At 36.8% G+C, this 13,314-nt stretch overlaps 2 protein-coding genes across 5 annotated transcripts in view; one reads left to right on the forward strand and one right to left on the reverse strand.

Moving 5' to 3' along the window:
- The window catches only part of GABRG2 (gamma-aminobutyric acid type A receptor subunit gamma2), a 226,250-nt gene that overhangs the window by 170,797 nt on the left and 42,139 nt on the right, over positions 1-13,314 (forward strand). The gene's annotated exons all lie outside the window — the stretch shown is intronic.
- LOC145511417 (uncharacterized) overlaps positions 2,901-13,314 on the reverse strand; it is a 733,827-nt gene continuing 723,413 nt past the window's right edge. Inside the window, exon 17 of the mRNA XM_081504622.1 lies at positions 2,901-3,599. The gene's annotated coding sequence lies outside the window, so the exon portion shown is untranslated. The remainder of the gene's footprint in view (positions 3,600-13,314) is intronic.

Below are 13,314 nucleotides of genomic sequence, written 5' to 3' on the forward strand. Positions count from 1 at the left end.
TCACTGTTTCCATTTTTTCCCCATCTATTTGCCATAAAGTGATATGATTGGATACCATGATCTTCGATTTTTGAATGTTGAGTTTTAAGCCAGCTTTTTCACTTTCCTCTTTCACCTTCATCAAGAGGCTCTTTAGTTCTTCGCTTTCTGCCATTAGGGTGGTATCATCTACATATCTAAGGTTGTTGATATTTCTCCCAGCAATCTTGACTCCAGCTTGTGCTTCATCCAGCCCGGCATTTCTCATGATGTAATCTGCATATAAGTTAAATAAGCAGGGTGTCAATATACAGTCCTGATGTACTCCTTTCCTAATTTTGAACCAGTCCATTGTTCCATGTTCGCTTCTAACTAGTGTTTCTTGACCTGCCTAAAGGTTTCTCAGGAGGCAGGTAAGGTGGTCTAGTATTCCCATCTCTTTAAGAATTTTCCACAGTTTGTTGTGATCCACACAGTCGAGTGCTTTAGCATCGCCAATGAAGCAGAAGTAGATGTTTTTCTGAAATTCTCTTGCTTTTTCTGTGATCCAACAGATGTTAGTAATTTGACCTCTGGTTCCTCTGCCTTTTCTAAATCCAGCTTGAACATCTGGAAGCTCTCAGTTCACATACTGTTGAAGCCTAGTTTGAAAGATTTTGAGCATTACTTTGCTAGTATATGAAATAAGCACCATTGTGCGGTAGTTTGAACATTCTTTGGCATTGCCCTTCTTTGGGATTGAAATGAAATCTGACCTTTTCTAGTCCTGAGGCCACTGCTGAGTTTTCAAAATTTGCTGACATATTAAGTGTAGCACTTTAACAGCTTCATCTTTTTGGATTTGAAATAGCTCAACTAGAATTCCATCACCTCCACTAGCTTTGTTCATATTAATGCTTCCTAAGGCCCACTTAACACTGCAGGATATCTGACTCTAGGTGAGTGATCACATCATCGTGGTTATCTGGGTCATTAAGAGCTTTTTTTTGTACAATTCTTCTGTGTATTCTTTCTACCTCTTCTTAATCTCTTCTGCTTCTATTAGTTCAGAGTAGAAAGAAAATGAGTGTGTCCTCTTGAGAGTAAGGGATTATGGTTTAATGTAATTTAAGATTACATTGTAGGCATATCTCAGATAAATGATTTACCATTCTGGGCTTGTGCTTCTCACAACTGTTGGTCTTCAACAGAGAAGCAAGAATATGACATCAGGAAAATTAATTCCTGTTTTTGCTAAAAAGATCTTAGCTTGGCACTTGAATGTCTGTGCGTATAAAATGGGCTTCCATGGTGACTCAGACAGTAAAGAATCTGCCTACAATATGGGAGACCCAGGTTCAATCCCTGAATTGGGAAGACCCCTGGAAAAGGAAATGGCAACCCACTCCAATATTTTTGCCTATAAAATGTGGAAGTGCTAGATATCAAAGGGTCACAGGAAGCATACATGTGTGCAGGGATAAATTAATGCTCTCACTAACATTGCAATGCATTTGTTTTTAAGGCAAAACTCAGATTAAAATTATTAAAATTATATAAAGAAGCACAATACAATTTGTGGGATTTAATGAGATGAATTTAACATTAAATTAAATATTATTTAACAATCAAATTATTATTATTAATAATTTTAACAACTTCCATATTTCACTAGTCTAGAACTTAAAATATTTTGCTGACTATATAAGGTACATATAGAGACACACAAAGAAACACACTGATGCATATGCTTCTTTTATAATCTGACAAACCATCTACTTATATAATTTAAATGATTTTGAATTGTTCAGAGTTAAATGAAAGTAAAATTAAGGAGAAAGTTAAATATTTAAGTGCCATTCATAGGTCCTTTGTTCTAGTACTATGAGAGTTAGGCCTGCTGCAAGATTATGCATGTAAGAACCAAATCAAACCAAAACTAAACTAACTGCTTTGTTCTTCTATAAAATGCATTTAGTATTGTCTCTTAACACAGGATTATCATGAGATGCTTAGGAACACACTGCAGGAAATGGGCCTTACCCCATGACTGACATAGTAAATGATGGAGTGGTATCTGTTTCTCCAGTAGCATCCCACTACTGTTATATCCCCCTTCTTGAAACAGTCATTTCCTCTATGGATAAATCACATACAACCTTCAAACCCAGGTCTAGTGATATTGTGACCAGTCTGTGGCCAAGGTACTTACTAGAACTTACCATTTTTTACAAACTTGCTAAAATAAGCCACTAGAATACATGTGCATGTGTGTGTGGGGGGTGGGGGGTGTTATTTCTCCCTTCCTTCATACACAAAATGTAGCAGACTATATTCTGTTCTATACTTATGACATTTTTTACCTGATACATCTTAGAAATTCATAGCAACTCATAGAGTTTGTCCTCAAGTCTTTATCGCTGTATCGTACTCCACTGTGTGGCTAGTTTATTTAACCAGTCTATATTAACAAACGTGCGTTGTTTTCAACCTTTTGTTGTTACAAATACATGACTAATAAACGTGTGTGTGTATATATATATATATATATATATATACTATATATATAGTATATATACTAAATATATATATATATATATATAATTTAGTGTTGCAGAGGTATATCTTCAGTCCTGCTTAGTGGAAAAGTATGTGAGTATGTACATATTCAATTTTATGAGATATTGCCAAATTCCCCACAAAAAGGCTTGTGCCATTTTGTACTTCCCACCATCAGTGATGACAGCATATGTTTCTGTACAGCCTTGAACAGGGTGTTTTGTCAAATATTTCACTGTTGCTAGTTTAATAAACCCAAAACATGCTTGAAGAAAAAATAAGCCCCTGGAGCTATCTGCATCACGTCATTATCATGAGATACTCAGGAACAATTATAAACTACAATAACACTTAAAGATAATAACTGTACCAATACTTTCAAATTATATTCCAAACACATTTATTTAAGAAACATGTTTCTTGCCTCTTTAAATGGACAGTAAATACACTGAAAACCCATGTATTAAAGATTCCTCTTGTGGCACAATTATGAGTGGCTCTGTGGTGGAAGCTCAGAACATTCTTGGGGAATGTGACCTAGTTGGTCACTGGGTCTTCTCGAGGAAACACAGTCAACATCTTTCAAGTTATGGAAATATCCTTATATTCCTTTGGTCTCAATGTTGTCTAAGGAAAAATAATTTTTATAATCAAAATATGTGTCAGACAGGATTATTTAAGTCACAAATATCAGATTCAGTAGCTCAGAAAATTTCTATCAAAGATCTGGCTTCTCTCCATGTCTTCCATCTTTTATCCATGGTGTTGACTTCATCTTCAGACTCCACACAGAACCACTGTGGAGATTCAAATTCTTACTTGGTTATACGAAAGCGGCTGCACTGAGAAGAGACCTCAAATCTTCACGCTGCACTGTCACAGACAGACTCTCTCCTTGGAGTTCCTAGTATTTCTCTTCTGTTGGCTTTAAATTTGGTCAGGTTCACATTCCTAAACCAGTGGCCCTAGGTGCGGGAATAGGATCCTTAATCTCCATCCTAGGATCTAGAGTGTGGTGTGTAGCATACAAGTTCAATGGCTGAGAAAGGAGCAGAGTAAATTTCCCAAAGGAAATTAGGAAACTTGGTAAAAGAAAAAGGGAAGGAGAGGCTAGTGAGTAAATGATCTGTAAAGATCCATAACATTGGTGCTCTTTTGCTTAAGCCTAGAAAATATTAGAATGAAATCCCAGTAATAATAAAAAAGATAAGAAACATCAATTTAAAAATGTTAACATCAAATTGACCATTTCTTATATAGTATTAAACTTGGAATTTAAGAGCAATCTATGGTGTCAGACTTTAACCGGAATATATTTTCTTGTATTCCTTTGACAATATGTTGTTGGTAGAAATGGCCCAGGGTAGGAAACAGTGGTTTTTTCAATAGCAAAATTATTATACAGCTTTATTAATTGATGTTTACTTTGGTCATTTTATAGATTAGGAACAGAAACTGAAATCAATAATGTAGACACAAAATGAGAAAGCTGGATAACAGCAGGTTATGAGTGCTGTTTTAGTCCTTTGAGATGATGCTATCATAGCAATAACAGGCCATGTCTAACTCCATAGGGGATGAATGAGTGGTTTTCTACCGTGGTCCAGAGAGAAAGAAGAAGGGGAATACTTGTGAACTGCACAAAGAACTCTACGAAAGTATAGCATACATTTAATAAAACATTTAACAGTTAATGAAAAGAGATTTTAAACTTGTATTCATATTACCACTAGGGCGCACTTTTCTTTCTTAATTTAGTTGTGAAGGGAAGACTTTGGAGCAAAGCAATAATACCAGGCAATAACAACAAAAGTATTAGTTAAAGTCAGATCCGCTATGTCCTCAACCTGATTCTGCCACTCACTAGTCTGTCCTTGAGCAAATCAGCAAATCACTTTAATCCCCTGAGCTTCAGTTTCCTCATCTTTACAATAAGACATGTAAGACATTTTTCATAGAAATATTGTGAAAACAATAATAAGAAACCATATGGAAAACACTACATACAATGCTAGGCAAATATTAACGATTCAATAAGCTGTAGTTTTTACAGTCCATAGTATCTCATCCACAATATTTGATTTCAAGTTATAGTATTTATTTGAAAACTAAAAATTTTCCCCATTGTCATAAAAATAACATGACTTGATCTCAACTCATTTGACAGAAAGAACTGACCTAAAAAGACAGCAAACTTGTTATAGACTTCATCTCATTTAAAGTATGAGCATCCATACATTTTCCTGAAGAAACATAACTATGTTTGATTATGGCTCCAGACCCTTCTGAATTGTTCCATAACTGTGTCATATACATACTTACTTTTGTAAAATGTTTTTAGAAAATTGCTTTACAACATATCTATCCCCAAAGAGGTGTAGAATAAAGAATTAAGTCTTTACTTAAATCTCTGCAATTGATCCAAATGATTGTATTACCTCTCATGTTGGTCATTGAAATGACTTAGAGATGACTGATTTTTTTTTCCACATTATATCAATGAAAGGGCTTTGAAATAAAAAGAGGTAGAATTGTAAACCGGGCGTGGAAGCAACCTAAATGTTCATTGACAGATGAATGGATAAAGAGGATGTGATAGATATATACAATGGAATATTACTCAGCCATAGAAAGGAATGAAATTTTGTCATTTGTAGTGATGAGAATGAACCGAGAGCCTGTTACAGAGTGAAGTAAGTCAGAGAAAAACCTCATATGTTAATACACACACACACACACACACACACACACATATATGGAATATAGAAAAATGGTACTGATGAAAATATTTGCAGGGTAGAAATAGAGATGCAGATGGAGAAAATGGACTTGTGGGCACAGGAATGAGAGAGTGGGATGAACTAAGAGAGTTGGATTGACATATATATGCACTATACTGTGTAAAATAGCTAGTGAGGACATGCTATACCGCACAGGGAACTCAGCTCAATGATCTGTGATGAAGTAGAGGGGTGGGATGGGGGGGGGAGGCTCCAGAGCAAGGGGACATATGTATATGTAGGGCTGATTCATGTTGTTGTAAGCAGAAACTAACACAACATCATAAAGCAATTATACTCTGATTTTTTTTTTTTTAAAGGTAGGATTGGAACCACTCAGTGGTTGCTTTATTCCAAACCTTTGTTGATCAGTCCTTTATCCCTTTGATTTTTTTTAGAGCATGAATTCTCACAATATATTATCGGTGTTTCAGCATCACTCCTGCTACTTTGTCAAGGTATAGATTTCTGGACCTCCCCTACCTCACACATACCCCATATTTGGACAATTAGAATCTCCAGAGGTGTGACCTTAGAAACAGCATTTTTAACAAGATCCCAAAGTGATTCTTAGGGGGAATAAAGTTTGAGAAGTGCTGCCTCAGATCTTAAGCATAAACTGGCCTTACTTCCTCTTGCATAAGTGATTCTGTCTCACCCCAACAAATTTCTTCCTGTACTACATTGTGTGATGCATTCTGCATCCCTGCTTCCAGGGGTATAATTTGAAGTCCCTTATAATGCATTTGATATGTTTTTTAGTCTCCTGGCATATTTCGTTGTACCCTTCTTACTGCCAGTGGTTGCCACCTGGGCTTTGTAAGTGAAGGTCCTGGAACAGCTCCTGGAAAAGGAGAGTACATTAACCTTCTTCAGAAAATCAACCCAGAGAGAGCAAAGAATACTAAGGAACTCTTGTTCTCCTTTTAGAAATGGCAGGGGTGTAAAGAAAGGAATTGTTTGTTTCTTAGTACAACATATGGTCAAATATAATAAGAGTTGTTTGGTAATGTAGGTATCTCTATATAGGGCCAGACAGTACAGTGGAGATTCACATATTTCAGAAGGAAGCACCTAAATGGACATTAATTTATACCTTAGAATCATTAACTTCCAACAGGCTTCAGCTATTTAAACAAGATAGGAGAAGTATGGGCTCAGAAATTGGAAAAAATGAGTATTAAACTACAAACTGCTAGTTGACCAGTTTATGAGTCACTCATGCTATTTATTTTAAATGAACATTTTTTTTTCATCCGTAAAATGAAGAAAATATGTACCTCAGAGTTTATTTGGAATAAATAATAGGGCAGAATAGAGTGCATGGGCATTCGGTATTTCATGTAATAGATTTATCTTCAATGCATTCTAGAATTGAATTATTCTCTTAGCAAAATAGCTTCAGAGAGACAGGAAAATCAAGATACACTTGTGAGCATCCTCATGTACAGCACAAACATAAGTTACTAGCCCCAAGAAAATGAAGCTGTAGCTGAACAATTTTTGAGTAACCTCTGTGGGTGTCAGTGACAACATGAATGGCAAAGCAAAAATAAATACAGGCTAAGAGATACACATCCGTTTACCAAGCTGGCTATTTGTAAACTCCACTGAGATCAACAATATGGATTGCAAAATACAGAGGAGTATGAGCTAAGAAGTATAAAATAAGAATCTTTTAAAATAAATTCCACAGATAATTCTTAAAGCTGGTTGGCTGTGTCTTTGTCTTAACATTCTTCCATGAGCATGTTGCAGTATATATTTTGAATTCTTCAACCAGAAGCCCAATCTGTTCAGTCAGTTCAGTTCAGTTGCTCAGTTGTGTCCGACTCTTTGTGACCCCAGGACTGCAGCATGCCAGGCTTCCCTGTCCATCACTAACTCCTGGAGCTTACTCAAACTCATGTACATCGAGTCGGTGATGCCATCCAAACATCTCATCCTCTGTCATCCCCTTCTCTTCCCACCTTCAATCTTTCTCAGCATGAGGATCTTTTCCAATGAGTCAGTTCTTCGCATCAGGTGGCCAAAGTATTGGAGTTTCAGCTTCAGCATCAGTCCTTCCAATGAATATTCAGGACTGATTTTCTTTAGGATTGACTGAATGGATCTCCCTGCAGTCCAAGGGACTCTCAAGAGTTTTCTCCAACACCACAATTCAAAAGAATGAATTTGTCGGTGCTCAGCTTTCTCTGTAACCCAACTCTCACATCCATACATGACTACTGGAAAAACCATAGTTTTGACTAGATGGACTTTGTTGGCAAAGTAATGTCTCTGCTTTTCTATATGAGTCTAGGTTGGTCATAACTTTTCTTCCAAGGAGCAAGCGTCTTTTAATTTCATGGCTGCAGTCACCATCTGCGGTGATTTTGGAGCCCAGAAAAATAAAGTCTGACACTGTTTCCACTGTTTCCCCATCTATTTCCCAGGAAGTGATGGGACCAGATGCCATGATCTTAGTTTTCTGAATGTTGAGCTTTTAGCCAACTTTTTCACACTCCTCTTTCACTTTCATCAAGAGGCTCTTTAGTTCTTCTTCACTTTCTGCCACAAGGGTGGTGTCATCCGCATATCTGAGGTTATTGATATTTCTCCCGGCAATCTTGATTCCAGCTTGTGCTTCATCCAGCCCGGCATTTACCGTGATGTACCCTGCATGTAAGTTAAATAAGCAGAGTGACAATATACAGCCTTGACGTACTCCTTTCCTGATTTGGAACAAGTCTGTTGTTCGATGTCTACTTCTGATTGTTGCTTCTTGACCTGCATACAGATTTCTCAGGAAGCAGGTCAGGTGGTCTGGTATTCCCATCTTTTTAAGAATTTTCCACAGTTTGTTGTGATTCACACAAACACTTGGCATCATCAATAAAGCAGAATTAGATCTGTTCAGCAGAGATGGGCAAGTTGATGCTTAAGAATGCCAGGCAGCACTTCCAAAACACTGGGTTTAATAGGCCAGAGCTTGATTAAAAACGACAGACCTTGATGGCTATGATATCCAGTCTTCCACTCACTATAGGGATTTTATCATTGATGAAAGTTTCATAATAAATGTAGAGACTTAAAATATTTGATGAATCTGTTCTTGGCTTCTCCATCCACAATTCATCCTGTGTTACTGTTGTTCAGTTGCTGAGTTGTGTCTGCCTCTTTTCAAATCCATGGACTGTGGTACACCAGTTTCTTCTTTCCTCCACTATCTCCAGAGTTTGCTCAAATTCATGTCCATGGAGTCAGTGATGCCATACAACCATTTCATCCTCTGCTGCCCCTTCTCCTTTTGCTTTCAGGCTTTCCCATCATTAGGGTCTTTGACAGTGAGTCAAATTTTTGCATTAGTTGGCCAAAGTATTGGAGCTTCAGCTTCAGCATCAGTCCTTCCAATGAATATTCAGGGTTGATTTCCTTTAGGATTGACAGATGTGATCTCCTTGATGTCCAAGGGACTCTCAAGAGTCTTTTCCAGGACTAAAATTCAAAAGCATTAATTCTTCAGCATTCAGCTTTCTTTATGGTCCAACACTCACATCCATACATGACTACTGGAAAAACCATAGCTTTGACTAGATGGACCTTTGTCAGCAAAGTGATGTCTCTGCTTTTTAATACGCTGTCTAGATTTGTCATAGCTTTTCTTCCAAGAAGCAACCATCTTTTAATTTCATGGCTGCAGTCACTGTCTATAGTGATTTTGCAGCCCAGGAAAATAAAACTTGTCACTATTTTCATTTTTTCTCCATCTATTTGCCTTAAAGTGGTTGGACCAGATGCTATGATCCTAGTTTTCTGAATACTGAGTTTCAAGCCAGCTTTTTCATTCTCCTCTTTCACCCTTATCCAGAGGCTCTTTGATTACTCTTTACTTTCTGTCCTCAGAGTGGGGTATCATCTGCATATCTGAGGTTGTTGCTATTTCTCTTGGAAATCTTGATTCCAGCTTGAGTTTATCCAGTGTGGCATTTCACAGATGTACTCTGCATATAAGTTAAATAAGCAGGGTGATGATATATATAGCCTTGTCATACTCTTTTCTCAGTTTTGAACTAGTCAGTTGTTCCATGTCTGCTTCTATCTGTTGCTACTTGACCAGCATACAGTTTTCTCAGGTAAGGTGGTCTGGTATTCCCATCTCTTGAAAAATTTTCCACAGTTTGTTGTGATCCACACAGTCAAAGGCTTTAGTGTAGTCGATGAAGCATACATAGATGTTTTTCTGGGACTCCTTTGTTTTCTCCATGATGCAACAAATATTGGCAATTTGATCTCTGGTTCCTCTGTATACTTCAAATCTTATTTACATTAGTGGTATTAGAAGCTCCAGAAATGAATCTAAGAAACCATTATTGAAAATTTATTGTGGGGTCTAGGACATTCCATGAAATGAATGTGAATTAATGAGATGTCATTTTATGACCTCTTGATTATGAATCAGGAGAGTCAAATAATTAAATAGATCTAGATACCACTTACAGGCCAAAACTTTGCTTCATATTGCTTTTCTAGCTGCAGCAGTATTTTATTTTAATGAATATTTTTATTGAAAATAACAGAGAAAACTGCAAAAACAATGTTTTCAGCTCAATGAACTTTTTTTCAGCTCCATAAGATCACTTAATTTTTTTTCCATTATAGTTTATTACAAGATGTCAAATATATTTCCCTGTGCTATATAGTAAGATCTTGTTAATTTATTTATATATATGGTAGTTTCTCTCTACTAATCCCAAATTCCTAATTAACCCTCCCCTCCATTTGCCTTTGGTAGCCATAAGTTTATTTTTTATGTCTATGAGTCTTTTTCTGTTTTGTAAATAAATTAACTTATATTATATTGTAGATTCTCTAACACTTTAGATTCCACTTATAAGGGATATCATATAATATTTGTCTTTGTCTGACTTACTTCACTTAGTATTATACTCCCTAGGTCCATCTGTGTTGCTGCAAATGGCTTATTTCATTCTTTTTATGGCTTAGTAATATTCCAATATATATTGGATATATGATACATACGTACATATATATGTACGTATGTATACATACGTATGGGCAGATGCAGGAGACGAGTTCAATCCCTGGGGTCAGGGAAGATTCCCCTGGAGGAGAGCATGGCAACTCCAGTATTCTTGCCTGAAGAATCCCATGGACAGAGGAGCTTGGCGGGCTACAGTCCATAGGGTTGCAAAGAGTTGCACATGACTGAAGTGACTGAGCAGCATACATATATATGTACATATATGTGGGTGGGTGTGTATTTTATATATATATATATATATATATATAAAACATTTTCTTTAGTCACTCATTTGTTGATGGACATTTAGGTTATTTCCATGTCTTAGCTATTGTAAATTGTGCTGTCGTGAACATTGGGTGCATATCTTTCTGAATTAGTGTTTTCTCCAGATAGATATACCCAGAACTGGGATTGCTAAGTCCTATGACAACTCTATTGTTAGTTTTTAAAGGACCCTCCATACCATTCTCCATAGAGGTTGCACCAACTTACATTCCCACCAACAGTGTACAAGGGTTTCCTTTTCTCTGCAGTCTTTCCAGAATTTATTATCTGTAGACTTTTTAATGATGGCCATTCTCATCTATGTGATACCTCATTATAGTTTCAGAGAAGGCGATGGCACCCCACTCCAGTACTCTTGCCTGGAAAATCCCATGGACAGAGGAGCCTGGTAGGTTGCAGTCCATGGGGTCGCACAGAGTCGGACACGACTGAGTGACTTCACTCTCAGTTTTCACTCTCATGCATTGGAGAAGGAAATGGCACCCCACTCCAGTGTTCTTGCCTGCAGAATCCCAGGGATGGAGGAGCCTGGTGGGCTGCCGTCTATGGGGTCGCACAGAGTCGGACACGATTGAAGCAACTTAGCAGTAGCAGCGTTATAGTTTAGATTTGCATTTCTCTAATAATTAGTGATGGTGAGCATCTTTTCATGTATTTATTGGCCATCTGTATGTCTTTTCTGGAGAAATGTCTGTTTAGGTCTTTTGCCCATTTTTCAATTGGGTTGTTTGTTTTTTTTTTTTACTGAGTTGTATGTGTTGGTTGTATATTTTAGAAATTAAGCCTTTGTCGATTGCCTCATTTGCAAATGTTTTCTCGCAGTCCATAGGTTGCCTTTCTGTTTTGTTTGTGGTTTTCATTGCTGTGCAAAAGCTTATAAGCTGATTAGATCCTATTTATTTATTTTTGCTTTTATTTCTATGCTTTGGGAGACTGACGGAAGATAACATTGCTGTGATTTATGCCAGAGGATGTTTAGCCTATGTTCTTTTCTAGGAGTTTTATGGTGTCATGTTTTATATTTAAGTCTTTGAGCTATTTTGAGTTTATTTTTGTGTGTAGTGTGAAGATGTGTTCTACATTGATTTATATGTGGATGTCCAGCTTTCTCAGCACCAGTTGCTGAAGAGACTGTCATTTCTCCATTGTATATTCTTGCCTCTTTTGTCAAAGATTAATTGACAGTAGAGGGTGCGTTTATTTCTGGGCTATCTATTCTGTTCCGTTGAATCCATATTTCTGTTTTTGTGCCAAGACAACACTGTTTTGATTACTATATCAGCTCAATGAATTTTTAACAAAGGGAATGCACTCATGTTGTCACTAACCAGATTAAAAATACAGAGTTTTATTATTATTAACACCACAGAAGACTCCCTAATAAATCTTCAGTACCCACTTATCATACCCCATCACTATTCTGTTTTTTATTTTCTTAGCAGCCTTTTAGTCTTAACATTTTCATAGATAGGATTATATAGTATATATAACTTTCCATCTGGTATCTTAGATTTATCTTAGCATGCATCTATATTTTGAGCAGCAATAGTTCATTTTTTTCACTGAAATATGCAATTTTATGAATATATTCTATTCCACTCAGGATGAATTTGTTTGGGTTTTAGTACTATAAATAATGTTGCTATAAACATTCATGCACATGTCTTTTTGGTGCATTTACACATTTTTTCCATGTATGTATATATATATATATCCACGAGTGACATTTCTGTATTATGATGTATGCTAATACTCAGTTTTTGCAGAAACTGCAAGTTTCTTAAGGTGACTATATCAATTTACACTCTTACTACAAGTTTCAGATACTTTACTAGGCAATGCTTGGATTTTCAGTATCTTTTTAAAAATTTAATTTAAAAAATTTTATCCATTCTGATGGTTAAATAGGTGCATTCCATTGTAGTTTTACCTGACATCTCCCTGATGACTAGTGAAGTTGAACAATTTTTCATGTGCTTATTGATCATTTGCCTATTCTTCCTTGTGAAGTGCTTGCTCAAGAATTTGTCCTTTTTTTTTTTTTTTTTGGAAGGGGGGATTGCTGTGCTGTGTCTTAGTTGTAACATGTGGGATCTTTGAGCTGCATGTGGGATATTTAGGGCTTCCCAGGTAGCTCAGTGGTAAAGAATTCACCTGCCAATGCAGGATACTAGTGAGACATGGATTTGATCCCTGGGTTGGGAAGATCCCCTGGAGTTGGAAATAGCAACCCACTCCAGTATTCCTGCTTGGAGAATGCCATGGACAGAGTGGCCTAGTGGGTTACAGTCCATGGGGTTATAAAGAGTCAGACATGGCTGAGCATGCATGCACACGCGCACAGGATCTTTAGTTACAGCATGCAAACTCTTATTTACAATATGTGGAATATAGTTCCCTGACCAGGGATTGAACCTGGGCCCTCAGCAACACAGAGTCTTAGACACACAGGACCACCAGGGACATCCCTGTTCATCATTTTTATCTTCTTTTTCTTATTGGTTTTTAGGATTTCTTTACGTACTCTGGATATGTCTTCTGACAAATAAATACATATCTTCTTCTGTCCTCTGACTTCCATTCTCAGTTATAATGTCTTTTAGTGAACAGAATGTCTTAAATTTAAAGCAATACAGATTTTTTAGCAGTAGGGTTTTTTTTTACCTTGTTTAAGAAATATCTGCCTGTCTCAATGTCATGAAGGAA

This window comes from Giraffa tippelskirchi, chromosome 6, assembly GCF_054371585.1.
Source record: "Giraffa tippelskirchi isolate mGirTip1 chromosome 6, T2T-mGirTip1v1.2.pri, whole genome shotgun sequence".
In the NCBI taxonomy this organism is placed as follows: Eukaryota; Metazoa; Chordata; class Mammalia; order Artiodactyla; family Giraffidae; genus Giraffa; species Giraffa tippelskirchi.